The sequence below is a fragment of the Thalassophryne amazonica genome, chromosome 7 (genome assembly GCF_902500255.1).
Source record: "Thalassophryne amazonica chromosome 7, fThaAma1.1, whole genome shotgun sequence".
In the NCBI taxonomy this organism is placed as follows: Eukaryota; Metazoa; Chordata; class Actinopteri; order Batrachoidiformes; family Batrachoididae; genus Thalassophryne; species Thalassophryne amazonica.
In genome coordinates, this window is record NC_047109.1 from 102,841,534 (window position 1) to 102,860,650 (window position 19,117).

Consider the following 19,117-nt stretch of genomic DNA (forward strand, 5'->3'; position numbering starts at 1 on the left):
AGATGGTCCCTGGGCACCGGATTGTGCCAGTCCACTGCTCCTAGTGGTTGGATTATGTCTAACTGTAATTATGATCGGTAAATGCAGAGGACAAAATTTATTGTATATATGTATGTACAATGACAGTGACAGGCACTTTACTTTAAAACTGAGTACAAAAATAGTTGGTGAAACAATGTGTTTGTGGGAAGGAAACAAAAAAAAAATATGTTATAAGGTCCTAATACCCAGGTTGAATACTTGCACATATAGCCCTCTTCTTGATGTTCTATACACTGTCCTTTGATAAATATACAGTACATTTTATATAGAAATCTGTGGTACATCCTCTTTTCTCTTTGTGTGGATCCAATATATATAAAGCACAGTGTGTAGCCCCGAGGACAAGACCGGACAGTGAGAGCAACACAGCTCAGCATGTTTGCTGCAAATCCAATTATTACTCCCCACCTTTGAATTCAGGAGCCGATCCACAGAGTCCTAAAGCAATTATGAGGCTTGGTGAAGGAAGCAGAGAGAAACAGACAGGAATAGAAATAGAAAGAGAGAGAGAAATTAGCTGACAGGTTAACTCTGTATTGTTTTACAGTTTACACCAGTCTCACAGTGTCACTGAAACTGAGCTGTCAGGTGTCACAATCAAGCATTCAGGCCGTCATTTATTCTATTAACACAAAAAGCAACCAATCTACTGAGACCTCATTACTGCACCTAATTTACCTTAAAAATTAAATCATGAATGAAGGCATTGTTGACTGTAACTTGTGTCAGTGAGTCCAGCCTCCAGCTTGTGTAACAATCTGAGCAAGATTCCATGTACACCACCAATGATTCATGAAGGCCTTGTGGAGTTTTTGTAAAACATTGGGTTCCAGAGACTCTGCACCCCTGGTGGCTAACATTTAAGCTACAGCTGTAATGTGCCCAATATCAATCATGTCTGAGGTTTTAGTGAGGTCATCCTATGTGCCAAGTTTCACCTTGAACCTTGATATGACAACCTAATAACTTACACAAAGCTATTGAGATTTGTCCCCCTGGTGGCCATAATTATAATAGAAATGTGCCCAATGCCAACCTTGTCCAAGGTGTTAGTGAGGCCACCTTGTGGACTGTTTCACCTTTCTACCAAAATTCTTTGTCAAGATATCGTATACAAAATGTCTCAGAGACTCAGCCCCACAGTGGCCACAAGTTGAAGTGACACACACCTAACACTGAATTTGGCCTTGATACACAAAGTCATATCAAGATGTCACACACGTTGACTCCACAAACATACATGCATGCACACACAGACAGGTGCACACATGGGCTTAAGCAGTTCCTGGACCTGCTCTGCCTCCTGCAATTTAGGTAGACAGAGACATGCTGTATTATGCTGATTTTGCATTGATAAATGCACAAGCAACTTCAGAATACGATTAGAATACTCTCAAACAGAAACAAAGGGTGAAAAACCCTTACCTCAAACTAAATAATTATGATGGCAACAAAAATGGCTGCCCAAATATCTTTTTCCCAGTAAATATATTGTCCTGACTACCAGGAAAGTAGTCAGGACGATATTCAAGAACATATAAAGGATATATTTTTAGAAGATTCCATTTGGACACAGTTTTTTCACAATACCTACATTTGTGGCAAGATAATATCATTGAAGAGTTTTCAATTTGAAATGCCATCCAGACTGGCTGCCAAATCACTGGTTTCATTAGATGTGCCCTTGATTGTTGATCATAACAAATTTTAGAATGAATCAGAAAACTATCTTTTGGTGGCCATTTTGGAAACCATTTTGAATATCTGGCTTGAGTTGAAAAGGACATGCCCTTGAAATGGGTGTTTCAACAAGACAATGACCCCAAGCATTAAATACTACTGTAACGCACTCCTCATTGGGATCCCTGGCAGGAGCCTTCAAAAGCTCCAGTATGTTCAAAACAGCGCTGCCAGGATCCTGATGAGGGTGCAGAAACATGAGCACATCACCCCCATCCTCCACACCCTCCACTGGCTCCCTGTTCACCTCCGTATAGAATACAAGATCCTTCTGCACACCCGTCACTGTCTGCACGGTGCAGCCCCCACTTACCTCACTGAACTGCTCACACCACAAACATCAACCCGGACCCGGTCAGGCCAACAGCACTGTTTGTTCCCACCCAGGACACGGCTTAAAACTATGGGCGACAGAGCCTTTGAGGCCGCAGCTCCCCGTCTGTGGAATGCTCTCCCGGACCACCTCAGGGCTCCACAGATGGTGGATGCTTTTAAGAAAGGACTTAAAACCTTCCTTTTTAGAAAAGCATATATGGATTAAATGCTGTTCGCTATTTTTTTTTACTTTTTTTATACACTGTTTTAAATTGTTGAAATTGCTGTATTTTGTTGTTTTATCTGTTTTCTCTGTTTGCCCTTGTAGCACTTTGAGGTTTGGTATCAAACAAAAAGTGCATTAGAAATAAAATTTAGTATTATTATTATTATTGTTGTTATTATTATTATTATTATTATTATTATTATTAAATACTAGTTTAGTGATTCACAGGATTGCTAAAAAAGCAGTTTGAACATAATAGTTTTGAGTTTGTAGCATCAACAGCAGATGCTACTATTATTGTAAACACCCTCTTTTCTACTTTTTTTACTAATAGCTCAATTTCATAGCCTTAAGAGTGTGCATATCATGAATGCTTGGTCTTGTTGGATTTGTGAGAATCTACTGAATCTACTGGTACGTTGTTTCCCATGTAACAATAAGAAATATACTCAAAACCTGGATTTATCTTTTTAGTCACATAGCACTACTATTATTCTGAACACTACTGTACATTTGAATGCAAATCATAGAGTACTGTCTATGCAAAGGAATTTTCTTTGTCTTTGGTTGTTTCGTGGTGTTTGGTTGTAATTGTTTCTAGAATCACAGAGGACTGTTTCATCTGCAGATGATCTCTCTTTCTCTTTTTTCCTGCACTTCATGAGGTGGAGAAAGCATTTGGAATAGTCTAAAAGGTAACTAGAAGCACTCAGAGAGTGCAAACCTCTGCCAAGGCCATAGGGTCACTGACCCTAAAGAGATTTCCTCCTTGGCACAGTGATCTATTCAACAATTCAGTGGTACAACCAAAACTATGATACATACACTTTTCTTTCCTGTATATTTGACATCCTTGACCATGAAAACATACCACTAGAACTTGGAATCACTTTTATGTCTTTATTAGTTCAAAAGTTAGTGTATAAAAACGATTTTTCGGTAATGGCGGTTTTCTTCTGGATCTAGCTTCATAACATTTGAAGCTACATCAAATCTGATGACACCTTACTGAATCAGTACAGATTCAGCTACAATTTGGTGTTAGTTGTGCATCTCTAGCTTCATTTGTCACCTCACTATTTTCCCTATATTTTTGCATATTCTGGATCACCAGATCCGGAATCCAGATCCGATCATCACCAAACTTTGTTGTTTGATAGAACATTTGACTATGTTACACCTTAACTTTTTTCAAGCCTTTCTGCCTTGTTTTTGTGGAGTTAGAAACTAGAATGAATATGTTGGTAAGAAGCTAGAAGCTTCACTGACCCTAAAGAGATTCCCTCCTTGGCACAGTGATCTATTCAACAATTCAGTGTTACAACCACAACTATGATACATACACTTTTCTTTCCTGTATATTTGACATCCTTGACCATGAAAACATACCACTAGAACTTGGAATCACTTTTATGTCTTTATTACTTTATTATTTGAATCATATTTATCTAATAGATTACAATTTGTTCATGTAAATGGGGAATCTTCTTCACAGACTAAGGTTAATTATGGAGTTCCACAAGGTTCTGTGCTAGGACCAATTTTATTCACTTTATACATGTTTCCCTTAGGCAGTATTATTAGACAGCATTGCTTAAATTTTCATTGTTACGCAGATGATACCCAGCTTTATCTATCCATGAAGCCAGAGGACACACACCAATTAGCTAAACTGCAGGATTGTCTTACAGACATAAAGACATGGATGACCTCTAATTTCCTGCTTTTAAACTCAGATAAAACTGAAGTTATTGTACTTGGCCCCACAAATCTTAGAAACATGGTGTCTAACCAGATCCTTACTCTGGATGGGATTACCCTGACCTCTAGTAATACTGTGAGAAATCTTGGAGTCATTTTTGATCAGGATATGTCATTCAATGCGCATATTAAACAAATATGTAGGACTGCTTTTTTGCATTTGTACAATATCTCTAAAATTAGAAAGGTCTTGTCTCAGAGTGATGCTGAAAAACTAATTCATGCATTTATTTCCTCTAGGCTGGACCATTGTAATTCATTATTATCAGGTTGTCCTAAAGGTTCCCTGAAAAGCCTTCAGTTAATTCAAAATGCTGCAGCTAGAGTATTGACAGGGACTAGAAGGAGAGAGCATATCTCACCCATATTGGCCTCTCTTCATTGGCTTCCTGTTAATTCTAGAATAGAATTTAAAATTCTTCTTCTTACTTATAAGGTTTTGAATAATCAGGTCCCATCTTATCTTAGGGACCTCATAGTACCATATCACCCCAATAGAGCGCTTCGCTCTCAGACTGCAGGCTTACTTGTAGTTCCTAGGGTTTGTAAGAGTGGAATGGGAGGCAGAGCCTTCAGCTTTCAGGCTCCTCTCCTGTGGAACCAGCTCCCAATTCAGATCAGGGAGACAGACACCCTCTCTACTTTTAAGATTAGGCTTAAAACTTTCCTTTTTGCTAAAGCTTATAGTTAGGGCTGGATCAGGTGACCCTGAACCATCCCTTAGTTATGCTGCTATAGACTTAGACTGCTGGGGGGTTCCCATGATGCACTGAGTGTTTCTTTCTCTTTTTGCTCTGTATGCACCACTCTGCATTTAATCATTAGTGATTGATCTCTGCTCCCCTCCACAGCATGTCTTTTTCCTGGTTCTCTCCCTCAGCCCCAACCAGTCCCAGCAGAAGACTGCCCCTCCCTGAGCCTGGTTCTGCTGGAGGTTTCTTCCTGTTAAAAGGGAGTTTTTCCTTCCCACTGTCGCCAAGTGCTTGCTCACAGGGGGTCGTTTTGACCGTTGGGGTTTTTCCGTAATTATTGTATGGCCTTGCCTTAAAATACAAAGCGCCTTGGGGCAACTGTTTGTTGTGATTTGGTGCTACATCAAATCTGATGACACCTTACTGAATCAGTACAGATTCAGCTACAATTTGGTGTTAGTTGTGCATCTCTAGCTTCATTTGTCACCTCACACTGACACATTTTCTATTTTCCCTATATTTTTGCATATTCTGGATCACCAGATCCGGAATCCAGATCCGATCATCACCAAACTTTGTTGTTTGATAGAACATTTGACTATGTTACACCCTAATTTTTTTCAAGCCTTTCTGCCTTGTTTTTGTGGAGTTAGAAACTAGAATGTCAAAATTCCCCCTATCCCGCAATGGTGAAGAATCCTTTAAAACATGGTGGTGATCCAGATCATGATCTGGATCACCACTAAAATTTAATCACTTGTTCCTCTTGTAATTTCTAACCACTCCACAAAATTTCATCAAAATCAGTTCAAAACATTTTGAGTTATCCTGCTGACAAACAGACAGACAAACAAACAAAGTCGACCGAAAACGTAACCTCCTTGGCAGAGGTAATTATTTGTCATATTTATATTGTAATAACTTGGCAAAACACAGCAGATGATCTGTTCTGTGTAAGCCTGATCCTGTCAGATCTCAGAAGCTAAGCAGTGCGGGACCTGGTTAGTACTTGGATGGGAGACCTCTTTGGAACACCATCGGCTGAGTGTGTTTCTCCAGGTAACACTGGAGTTGCGTCAGGAAGGGCATCCGGTGTGAAACCTGTTCCAAATGTCAATGCCGATCTGGTTGTATCCGCTGTGGAGACCCCAAACACAAAACGGGAGCAGCCAAATGGGCACCAATAGCTTGGTAAAACAGTTGCATGTTCATTTTTTATTATTAGCAGCTGTAAAACTATGTTTTTGATAGCTTTAACTTCTCATTATAATTGATCAGATGAGTTTTGCTGTGATGCAGTGCGGTGACGCAATCACACTCACTCACACACAGTGTTTTTTTAATTGTTTGCAAAAGGTTCACGTGAATGTAATTAATGCGTGACAGAGATTTTGAACATTTCAAAATTTTCTTTGCACACTTGCATGAAGCCGCGCACAGTTTACAGTGGTTTACAAGTTTACTCTCCTGCATAGCAGAATGCGTGCAAGTGCATGGATCAAAGTCATGCAAGTGTCAGGGAAGCTTAACTGTATTTTGGGGGTTATTTTAAGAACCTTAAAAATGTTGGTTTTGTTTTGTTTTGGGGTTGCAACAAGGTTGGTCCAAGCTTCTTGATTACAAATGGACTGTATGGGTGGAATTTTTAGTAACTATTTAATAAACAACACAGCATATAACTGTTAATAAGATAAGATAAGACTTTATTGATCTCACAGTGGAGGAATTCACATGTTACGTCAGCTCTTAAAAACACACAAGATGAGTGCGAGTGGAGGAAGATGTGCATCAAACAGCGTGTGCAAAGATAAGCAATAATAATACTTGTAACAATACAATAAAATAAGAAAATGAGGTAGAAATAGAATATATATATATATATATATATATATAATATATATATATATAAATTGTTAAACCAAAGACAAAGAAAATTCCTTTGCATAGACAGTACTCTATGATTTGCATTCAAATGTATAATACAACAAGGACATGAACGACAACTAGTCCTCATGCAAAACCAACTAGTCCTCACGGCACATTGCATGTACTGTATAATCCAGACAAGCATCCTTTTGATAGTGAAGAGATGATCACTGTTTTACAACCCTGAGATGTTGTGAAACAGCTCGTAATGGCACCTCTTAATTTATTTGACTTGGAAATGCTTTGTCGCCTCACTAAAATTTCCATGTCAGTTAGGGAGGCAAGAAGCAACAAACAGAAAAAAAGAGCATTTTAAAGAGACTGGCACTGCAGGTATGTCAGATGATCAATCACCCTGACAAAACAGAAATAAACAATCAAAAGGAGACGTGGCAGCCTGTTTGAGAGTCATGGTGCCCTTCTTCCTGATCTTTATCACTTCTCATGAGGCGCTGCTAATCTTTTCTGCTTTTTTCCTCCACATCTCACTTTCACTGTGTGTGCAAAGTGATAGAAAATATTTGATAGTTTTATGTATTTATTTTAAACCATTTAGCACTATTCTCAACCCCTTACTATTGTTACTATCATTTTAATGATTTTTTTAGATGTATAAAAACCTCACTCCCCAGCACCATTTAATGTTTCAGCAATAGATGCCATTGGTGTTAGTGTCCTTGTTAGTCCATCACCTGCCTGAGTTGGTGAGTGAGTGATCAGTGCAGGACTAAAACAGCACTTGTACCTTTGGTGTTGTGACTGCATGCGATTGAGGTTTAACAAAGGGGTGAGTGTTACATGGACAGCATTTGTTGTGCAGTGAGTAAACCTCAGTTCTCAATGCCAAGAAAACATTGAGGCGATCAACACTAGTGGCCTTGGATGATACCCTCCTTGTTAACGTGTCTTCCTCCTATTCAGGTGGTTATATGTTTGCATCCAGTGAAGTAAAGACATAATGCAGGTTACACATGTACTGTACAATGTTCCCAGATTTGGTTAACTTATACCCACAATTTTCATTATGAATTTTTTACAGAGAAGTCATATCCTAATAGGCAAGAATGGATTAAATTGTCAAGGCCATACATCAAAGGTCAAAGTCAAGAAAAATCTTGGAAAATTGGGGAAAAAAATCTCTATCATTGAACATTTTTTTAAATTTATAACTTTATAATTTATTTCATATTCAAGGACATGATCCTGCATTCTGTAGAATCGTGTCCTCTATTGACTGACAAACTTTGTTCCAGATCTGATCCAGATTATAGATTTTGTTGCCATTTAAATTTAATATTAAAACCCCCCATTTAAGCTATATTTTACATTATATCTTATTCAAACATGCTCCAGTCACTCTTATATTTGAAAGTAAGGTGCAGACTGAACTCACTATCACCTGTCAAAGTGTGATCCAGATGTGATCCGGATTGTGGATTTTGTGGACATTTGAGCTTAATATTGAAAAGCCCATTTGGTGTACATTTTGCATTATATCTCAATCAAATGTGCCTCAATTACTCTCATTTTTTTTTCTGTTATGGATTTACCTACACCACCAAAATTGGATGAAGGTTCCACTTTTATGCCTGTTTGTCTATTTTCCAGTTATCATCGGAAACCAAGTGCCAAAAACCAATGACAAATTGTGCATAGCAAAGATAACCAATGTTCTGTGAAAGTTATCTGAAAAAGAATTCAGAAACTGAAAGACTTGAAAAAACAAACAAACTGACAGCACCACAAGAAACACTGATTCAAGATGCATACTCCTGACATTTGATCACATCTAATTTATCTTATGCAAAGACACTTCTAACAGGACTTTGACCTTGAAAAATTTTTCCAAGTTAAAAATTTGTGGAATTGGAAGCTAGTGTTGACAGAGGTTTGCTCTCTATGTGCACGGGGCTCTAGTTCTCCTTGCTTTGGGTTTGTGGAATGGAGGAGAACACATTTGAATCTTGACAATCAGCAAGAACTGGGTGCAGTTGATGTGGGACTACAAGAGAGTGTGTCAGATGTGCTGCCTAAGTAGAAATACATCTGATGTGGACTTTGAGGCCCTTTGGTGGTTGTACTTACTCTCACATTCTGGGGGTGAAGTGAATGATAGGCTGCAACTCTATGGATGGGATGCTGGCACAACAGGGGTTACTTCCCCATCCAAGCTGATACCCAATTAAAATTGGACAGACTTGGACAGTGCTCAGAAAATGTGTTGTCAAAGGACACAGACAGGTAATGTGACCATGAATCAAACTCAGGTCTACATATTGGTAACACACCCTCCACCTCTACCTAATGTACTCTATTTGTAAAAAAAAATAAGTCCTACTGTGTATAGGCCCTGAGGACCACTGGTACTTGTACTTATTCTCAGATTACATAGTGTGAAGAGGATGACAGTGTACACCTTCCTATGGACTGGGTGCCAGTCCAATATAGATTACATCCCCAGCCAAGACTGGTACCCACTTAAATCTGTGTTAGCTGCAACAAACAAGGAGACAAAAAGTAGCATAACCAGGAATTTAAAATTGCTTGACATATTGATATCCCAATCCCTTCCTACTGAGCTGCCTACTTTACTTTATTGGTAATACTGATGCCAGGAGGCAAATGTTTGGTGGATTAATAGAGTAAATTGAATACTTTAATGAAAAGAAACTGAGTGAGGGCTGGACTGCAGGGAGAGAGTTGATGGTTTGGGAAAGACAGATTTACCAAAACACATTAGTAGCTATGACGCATTCAGAAATAATATTATCATATATTATCACTCTTCTGGCTTGAGGATTAATTTGCAGCATTTTCACTTTAATTAATTTCATTTATATAGCACCAAATCCCAACAAAGTTGCCTCAAGGCACTTCATACAAGAAAGGTCTAACCTTACCAACCCCAAGAACAAGCACACAGGTGCCAGTGATAAGGAAAAACTCCCTCTGATGATTTGAGGAAGAAACCTTAAGCAGACCAGACTCAAAGGGGTGACCATCTGCTTGGGCCATGCTACCGACGCAACTGACAATACAAATATAAAGGAAATTTTGGGAGTCCATGCTGGTGCACAGGATGGGAGGCTTGCAGAAGACACTCGCTCCCATCTCTGGATGGAGCCGTACCACAAACAGAGAGAAAAAACAGAATCAGGCAGCAAAAAGACAAACAAATACAGTATAATTTGTCAGCATTAAGCAACAAGAAAAACAGAAGAAATACTAAGGTAATCGCCGGCCACTAGCCCTAAGCTTCACTAAAAGACCCAGCATTTAGATAGTTTCCTAATATAATAATTTAAATAGGTAGAAAGCATAACAACATACTGTGCCAGCATGCCAGCCATATGAAAGAGAAAATAAGTGTGTCTTAAGTCTGGACTTGAAAGTCTCTACAGAATGTGACTGTGTTATTGATGCAAGGAGATCATTCCACAGAATAGGGGCATGATAACAGAAAGCTCTGTTACCCTCAGATTTTTATTCACCATATGGACACAAAGTAGTCCAGCACCCTAAGAACGCATAGCCTGGGCCGGTACGTAAGGTTTAATTAGGTCAGCTTAGTGGGAAGGTGCTTGTCCATGAATAATTTTATTGGTTAATAGCAGAACCTTAAAATCTGGTCTCAAGAGGGACAGAAAGCCAGTGAAGAGACACCAAAATGGATGTAATGTGGTCAAACCTTTTGCTTTGTGTCAGAAGTCTGGCAGCAGCATTTTGAAACAATTAGAGACCCCTAATGCTGGACTGTGGTAAACCAGAAAATAGAACATTGCAGTAGTCCAATCTAGAAGAGATGAACGCATGGCTCAGGGTTTCAGCCTCAGCCATAGATGGGATGGGACAAATCTTCGCTATATTTCGCAGGTGGAAGAAAGCAGTCGTCATAATATCTCTAATGTGTTGTGAAAGTGTAGGAACACGGACCCACAACAGGGGGCGCAAGTGAACGGACATTGGAGGAAGTCAAATAACAACACTTTACTGTTGTGAATAAGCACAACAAACACAACGGATTACAACAATAGACAAAGAAGTCAATTCACAAAAATGTGTCACGTGGGCAGGCTCGAAGATAAGAGACGTCTGTCCAAAGCAGAACCGGAACCACACGATTTCCTCCACCACCGAACCCCGGGAATACTGGAGCCGCCAAGTCCCGAACTCCCAGGTGGCCACTGCCTCCGCGTGTCGGATCTGGTACTGCTGGCGAGGAACAAAAACAGTTAAATGTGGGTGCGTTTGCACCCAGCAACCCATATGGCGGGAAAACCACCTCCACCTCTCGTTGGAAGAATGTCTGCTATTTAACGCACAGAAGTAATAAAGGGTTACTGTCAAAAAAGACAACACAGTCAGCTGAGTACGGTACCTTCTAGGTAGAGCGATATCTCGGCAAAGAGGTGGAGATGTCATCCTGCTGATATACCACTGTTGATCAGATGATTGGTGACAGCTGTTGTAGGCGATAAGTGACAGCTGTCACCCCGGCTGCTCCTGTGAGGCGGCAGCGCCCTCTGGTGCCTGCAGCCCACACTCCAGACAAGGCGCCCTCTGGTGGTGGTGGGCCAGCAGTACCTCCTCTTCAGCGGCCCACACAACAGGACCCCCCCCTCAACGGGCGCCTCCTGGCGCCCGACCAGGCTTGTCCGGGTGGCGGCGGTAGAAATCGGCCAGGAGGGCCGGGTCCAGGATGAAGCTCCTCTTCACCCAGGAGCGTTCTTCAGGTCCGTACCCCTCCCAGTCCACCAAATACTGGAAGCCCCGGCCCATCCTACGGACATCCAAGAGCCGGCGCACAGTCCAAGCCGGCTCGCCATCGATGATCCGGGCAGGAGGCGGCGCCGGACCCGGAGCACAGAGGGGTGAGGTGTGATGCGGCTTTATCCGGGACACATGGAAAACAGGATGGATCCGCAGTGAGGCCGGAAGCTGAAGTCTCACTGCGGCTGGACTGATGACCTTAAGGATTTTGAAGGGACCGATGTAACGGTCCTGTAGTTTGGGGGAGTCCACCTTCAGGGGAATGTCCTTTGTGGACAACCACTCCTCCTGCCCTGGCCGATACGCAGGGGCCAGGGTCCGCCGACGGTCTGCATGGGCTTTTGCCCTCGTCCGGGCCTTTAGCAAAGCAGAACGGGCGGCGCGCCACACCCGACGGCACTTCCGCAGGTGGGCCTGGACCGAGGGCACACCGACCTCTCCCTCAACCACCGGAAACAACGGGGGCTGATACCCCAGACACACCTCAAAAGGGGAGAGGCCGGTGGCTGAAGACACCTGGCTGTTATGGGCATACTCGATCCAGGCCAAATGGGTACTCCAGGCCGCCGGGTGCACGGCCGTCACGCAGCGCAGGGCCTGTTCCACCTCCTGATTTACCCGTTCTGCTTGCCTGTTGGTCTGAGGATGATACCCGGACGAGAGACTCACCGTGGCCCCCAGTTCCCGGCAGAAGCTCCTCCAGACTTGCGAGGAGAACTGGGGACCGCGATCAGAGACGATGTCTGTTGGAATCCCATGCAGCTGGACGACATGGTGGACCAGGAGGTCCACTGTCTCCTGGGCAGTCGGGAGCTTCGGGAGGGCCACGAAGTGGGCCGCCTTGGAGAATCGGTCCACTATCGTGAGGATGGTGGTGTTGCCCTGGGACGGCGGGAGGCCCGTGACAAAATCCAGGCCGATGTGGGACCAGGGGGGATGAGGCACAGGCAGCGGCTGGAGCAGTCCCGATGCCCTGCGGTGGTCAGCCTTGCCCCTGGCGCAGGTGGTGCAGGCCTGGATATAATCCCGGACGTCGGCCTCCAGGGACGCCCACCAGAAGCGCTGCCGGACAACTGCCACGGTCCTGCGCACCCCTGGATGACAGGAGAACTTGGAGCCGTGACAGAAGTCCAGGACTGCAGCCCTGGCCTCTGGTGGGACGTAAAGTTTGTTCTTCGGCCCAGTTCCGGGATCCGGGCTCCGTGCCAGGGCGTCCCGGACGGTTTTCTCTATGTCCCAGGTGAGGGTGGCCACGATAGCGGACTCCGGGATGATAGGTTCCGGTGGATCCGACAACTCCGTTTTGACTTCGTCTTCATGCACCCGGGACAAGGCATCCGATCTCTGGTTTTTGGTCCCGGGACGGTAGGTGATCTGGAAGTCAAAACGGCCGAAGAACAGTGACCAGCGGGCTTGCCTGGGGTTCAGCCGCTTGGCGGTCCTGATATACTCCAGGTTCCGGTGGTCAGTGAAAACCGTGAATGGCATGGACGTTCCCTCCAACAGATGTCTCCACTCTTCAAGAGCCTCTTTCACCGCAAGGAGTTCTCGATTGCGGACGTCATAGTTCCGTTCGGCCGGGGTCAACCTGCGGGAAAAATAGGCACACGGGTGAAGGACCTTATCGGCCTTTCCGCTCTGAGATAGCACGGCTCCTATCCCTGAGTCCGAGGCGTCCACTTCAACTACAAACTGGCGACTAGGATCGGGCTGCACCAGAACAGGTGCAGACGAGAAGCGCCGTTTCAACTCCTTGAATGCGGCATCGCACCGATCCGACCAGGTGAAGGGAACTTTTGGAGAGGTCAGGGCTGTCAGGGGGCTAACTACCTGACTGTAGCCCTTAATGAACCTCCTGTAGAAATTCGCAAAGCCGAGGAACTGTTGCAGCTTCCTACGGCTGGTGGGTTGGGGCCAGTCTCTCACCGCCGCAACCTTGGCCGGATCAGGAGCGACGGAGTTGGGGGAGATGATAAACCCCAGGAAGGACAAAGAGGTGCGGTGAAACTCACACTTCTCGCCCTTCACAAACAGCCGGTTCTCCAACAACCGCTGCAGGACCTGACGTACATGCCGGACATGAGTCTCAGGATCCGGAGAAAAGGTGAGTATATCGTCTAGATATACGAAGACGAATCGGTGCAGGAAATCCCGCAAGACATCATTAACTAATGCTTGGAACGTCGCGGGGGCGTTTGTGAGGCCGAACGGCATGACCAGGTACTCAAAGTGACCTAAGGGGGTGTTAAATGCCGTCTTCCACTCGTCTCCCTTCCGGATCCGAACCAGGTGATACGCATTTCTAAGATCTAGCTTAGTGAATATCTGGGCTCCATGCAGGGGCGTGAACACTGAATCCAACAAGGGCAATGGGTATCGATTACGAACCGTGATTTCGTTCAGCCCCCTATAATCAATGCATGGACGAAGTCCGCTGTCTTTTTTACCCACAAAAAAGAAACCTGCACCCATCGGGGAGGTGGAATTCCGGATCAACCCGGCGGCTAAAGAGTCCTGGATGTAGGTCTCCATTGATTCGCGCTCAGGTCGTGAGAGGTTGTACAGCCTGCTGGACGGGAACTCAACACTTGGAACCAAATTAATGGCACAATCGTACGGACGGTGGGGGGGAAGGGTGAGCGCCAGATCCTTACTGAACACATCCACAAGGTCATGGTACTCCACCGGCACTGTCCCAAGATTGGGCGGGACTCTGACCTCCTCCTTAGCCTGGGAACCGGGAGGAACCGAGGAACCTAAACATACCCGATGGCAGGTCTCGCTCCACTGAACCACTACCCCGGACGGCCAATCGATCCGGGGATTGTGTTTTAACATCCAAGGGAACCCGAGAATCACACGGGAGGTGGCAGGAGTCACAAAAAACTCGATCTCCTCCCGGTGGTTTCCTGACACCACCAGAGTTACTGGTGGTGTCTTATGTGTGATTAGAGGGAGTAGGGAGCCATCTAGTGCCCGCACCTGCACAGGCGAGGTAAGCACCACCAGAGGGAGCCCTGCCTCCCTGGCCCATCTGCTGTCTAGCAGATTCCCTTCAGAGCCCGTGTCCACCAGTGCTGGGGCCTTCAGGGTTAAATCCTCATAAAGGATTGTCACTGGGAGTCGTGTGGCAATATGGGTATGTCCCACGTGAATGTTTTGGCCCACCCCTAACCCAGTTTCTAGGGGCGGGCGTTGGTGTTTAACTGCTCGGGGCAGTCCCTCACTTGATGCTCTAATGAGCCACAAACAAAGCACGCTCCGCGGACCAGCCTCCTCTGTCTATCTGGTGGTCTAAATGTGGCCCTGTTCGTGTCCATAGCTTCATCAGCAGGGGGAGCTGTAACCACACGGAGTGTAGAGGCCGTGGAGCGTGGGGAGGGCGGAGCTCGGTCGGAACCGGAAGGGAGAGGGACGGCGCGTGCCCGGCCACGCCCTTCGTCTCGTTCCCGATGGCGTTCTTCTAACCGATTGTCTAATCGTATAACGAGATCAATAAGCCCGTCTAAATCCCGCGGTTCGTCCTTGGTCACCAGGTGCTCCTTCAGGACCAACGACAGTCCGTTTACGAAGGCGGCACGGAGGGCAGTGCTATTCCAGCCGGACCTCGCAGCCGCGATGCGGAAGTCGACTGCATAAGCAGCTGCGCTCCAGCACCCCTGTCTCATTGACAGCAGCACGGCTGAAGCGGTCTCTCCTCTATTTGGGTGATCGAACACTGTTCTGAACTCCCTCACAAACCCATCATATGTCAGAAGGAGCCGTGAATTCTGCTCCCAGAGCGCTGTAGCCCAAGCGCGTGCCTCGCCGCGAAGCAGATTAATTACATAAGCTATCTTACTAGCATCAGTCGCGTACATGACGGGACGTTGTGCGAAGACGAGCGAACACTGCATAAGAAAGTCCGCGCATGTCTCCACACAACCCCCGTACGGCTTTGGAGGGCTTATGTATGCTTCAGGGGAAGGTGGGAGGGGTCGTTGAATGACCTGTGGAACGTCACTGTTGCGCACAGGATCGACAGGAGGGGGAGCCGCAGCAGCGCCCTGAGGGCGCGCTTCCACCTGCGCGGCGAGAGCCTCCACCCTGCGGTTAAGGAGGACGTTCTGCTCGGTCATTAGCCGTAAAAGCGGTGAGGATTCGCTGCAACTCACCGATCATTCCTCCTGCAGACGCCTGTGCGCCCTGCTCTTCCATTGGCCGTTCAACAGCCGGTTGACGCCCCTCGGGGTCCATGACGTTGGCCGAGATATCCTGTTGTGAAAGTGTAGGAACACGGACCCACAACAGGGGGCGCAAATGAACGGACAATGGAGGAAGTCAAATAACAACACTTTACTGTTGTGAATAAGCACAACAAACACAACGGATTACAACAATAGACAAAGAAGTCAATTCACAAAAATGTGTCACGTGGGCAGGCTCGAAGATAAGAGACGTCTGTCCAAAGCAGAACCGGAACCACACGATTTCCTCCGCCACCGAACCCCGGGAATACTGGAGCTGCCAAGTCCCGAACTCCCAGGTGGCCACTGTCTCCGCGTGTCGGATCTGGTACTGCTGGCGAGGAACAAAAACAGTTAAATGTGGGTGCATTTGCACCCAGCAACCCGTATGGCGGGAAAACCACCTCCACCTTTCGTTGGAAGAATGTCTGCTATTTAACGCACAGAAGTAATAAAGGGTTACTGTCAAAAAAGACAACACAGTCAGCTGAGTACGGTACCTTCTAGGTAGAGCGATATCTCGGCAAAGAGGTGGAGATGTCGTCCTGCTGATATACCACTGTTGATCAGATGATTGGTGACAGCTGTTGTAGGCGATAAGTGACATCTGTCACCCCGGCTGCTCCTGTGAGGCGGCAGCGCCCTCTGGTGCCTGGAGCACGCACTCCAGACAAGGCGCCCTCTGGTGGTGGTGGGCCAGCAGTACCTCCTCTTCAGCGGCCCACACAACATAATGTGGAGGTCAAAGGACAATGTAGCTCAAACATTACCCCAAGGTTCCTCACTTTGTCAGTGTGATGTATGACACATGACACTTCAATCACTAGCATTTCAATCAAAAAGATATTTTTCAACATTTGTATCAGTACATTTCCAAAACTGGTCATTGCAAATGGCCATGAACAGGTGACCACAGGTCCCATTGTCATCCGTGCTGGATGCTATCATAAGCTGTGAATATGTGTAGGTTTGTGAGTCTGGCTTTGTGTGTATGGATGAATGTGCTGCACTACACCGGGCAGGGCTGGCTGACTGCTGGGAGACTCATAAAGCTCTCAGTTTGATGACCAACTGAGCAGTAAATTAATTAATCATCATTTTATGCCTCATCAAGCACTTTGCCCGCACCTCGCCACAGGAACCCATCCCAATTAGGCAGCAGCAGAGCCAATTGTTTTGTTTAGCTTAGATATAAGCGAGACAGAGATCATTAAAGAGAAAGAACAGGGAAAAAGAGGATGGTGTGCATGTTTTACTGGGAGAATTGTAGGAAGCAATGTGTTTGTGGGCAGATTCTAGGGCACGTGTGTGTGAACTAGGCGAGACACGAGACGGTCTGACAAGCCAATAAATATGTCATGTGTCTGTGTCAAGAGACTGTAAGTAACAAAGACGCACTGGACAAGACAGGTAGAGACAGAGAAAGTGCTTCTACAGCAACATCCTCGCTGACCTGCACCCTACAGCTATAAGGGCTTGTTTAGAGAGTGGCCAGAGAGAAACACCGAAGCAAAGAACATGTCAGCATCTGTGTGCAGGTGTGTGACGGAATGCAACCAAACGTGATGGAATTGAAGATACAAGTACTGGTTACGTTTGCATGCTGTTCATTTAAAAAAACAAAAATATGCATACAATCAAATGTGTGCTAGAAGAAGTAATGGGGACATTTTATTTTAGTCAAAACCAACATACAATTATTAGTATGCAAACATTTATATTGAATTAGTTTGAATTGTAATTTATTAATTTTGTATTGTATTTTAAGCATTTTTGAATATGTGTGTGTGTGTGTGTGTGTGTGTGTGTGTGTATATATATATATATATATATATATATATATATATATATATATATATATATATATATATATATATATATATATATATAATGCCTCTTGCTGGTGATATAGTTTTCTAGATTTTTATTTTCATTTTTGTTACATTCCTTTTGCAGAGCAAAGTGAACAAAAAAAAAACAACATAACATTGACAATGGGAAAAAACAAACAAACTTCCAACTCCAACAATTTGGCAATGGAAAATAGTGGTCATGTTCTACAAATACACACTGATCAATATGAATGAAAAATGTATCAAAAGTATGACAACATTTTTCAAAGTTGACCATATTCTTACATATTATCAACTTTTTTTTTTATTTTAAGAAAATAACCATATTTTGTTAGCCTCCAAGTACACTATAGGCCACTCAAAGATGTATCGATGGGGTTCTTTTAGAATCTGGTCAGAAAGCGCTTATGTGATCTGAATTTTGGAAGAAAAAATGCAAATAGAATATCCAAATGATTACCACAAGCACTACAAACCTTAATACTGTTTCTAAATTCATTTAATTTTAGTTTTCTTTATTTCAAGTGGAGGGGAGGTAATGATCTAGTGGCTAAAGCATTGGGCTTGAATCCAGAGGATCCTTGGTTCAAATCCCAGCCTGACTGGAAAATCACTTGGGCAAGGTCCTTAATCCCCTAGTTGCTCCCAGTGTGTAGTGAGTACCTTGTATGACAGCACCCTCACATTGGAGTAAATGTGAGGTATTATTTGTAAAGCACTTTCTGCATCTGGTGCAGATGGAAAAGTGCTATATAAATGCAGTCTATTGCTAGATGCTAGAACTTAATACAGCTAAACAGAGGAACATTGTAGAAGTACAAAAATCCAATTTAAAACAAACAAGCAAAAAAACAAAAACAAAGTAAAACCACTGACAAATCAGATTTGTCACTTATCCCACATACTGTACAGACTACATCATGTTGCAAAAATTATTGTTTTGAACAATAACAATGAAAATTATTGCATATTTAATCTTTAAGCAACTTGAGAAAACATCGGATACTATATGAAGCCTCAATTATGTAGCATTTCAAACAGATTTTGCCCTGCCCCACTCAGTATCATTCCTGGATCTCAATCAAGATGATTGTATTTTGCCATTCATGGTACTGGTTGAATATGCTTTTAATTATTCATTTATTCATTCAGATATTTTATGTTTCTACATTTTTTTTACTCAGATGTCATGAACACATGATGATAGTATGGTGGATAATGTCCATACCCGATTACTCCAATGCAAGGTCACCAGGGGCGCTGGTGCCTGTGCCAGCAGTCATAGGGTGTCAGGCAGAGTACACCCTGGATAGGGTGCCAGTCTGCCACAAGGCAAAAGGACAATTTAAAGATTCCAATACACCTAACCTGCATGTCGTTGGATGTGGGAGGAAGCCGGAGCACCTGAAGTAGTAGATAATGTCTTTGAAAGAAAACTTTGTCTAATTTTCTGCAATTAAACACAGTTTATGAGATACGTTTACAGTTTTTTGGGGGGTGGGGGACGGGGGAGCATAGTAATGACATGACAAGTCCAGGAAAAAAAAGAGACAGTCACTGCCATTG

The 19,117-nt window shown here is 44.2% G+C and overlaps 1 long non-coding RNA gene across 1 annotated transcript; it reads left to right on the forward strand.

Moving 5' to 3' along the window:
• The first annotated feature begins 2,358 nt into the window (after nucleotides 1–2,358).
• Nucleotides 2,359–18,299, forward strand: LOC117513364. The gene is made up of 3 exons (XR_004561583.1): nucleotides 2,359–2,491; nucleotides 8,364–8,372; nucleotides 18,289–18,299. It is a non-coding gene; the product is annotated as an uncharacterized LOC117513364 (long non-coding RNA).
• Nucleotides 18,300–19,117: the final 818 nt, after the last annotated feature.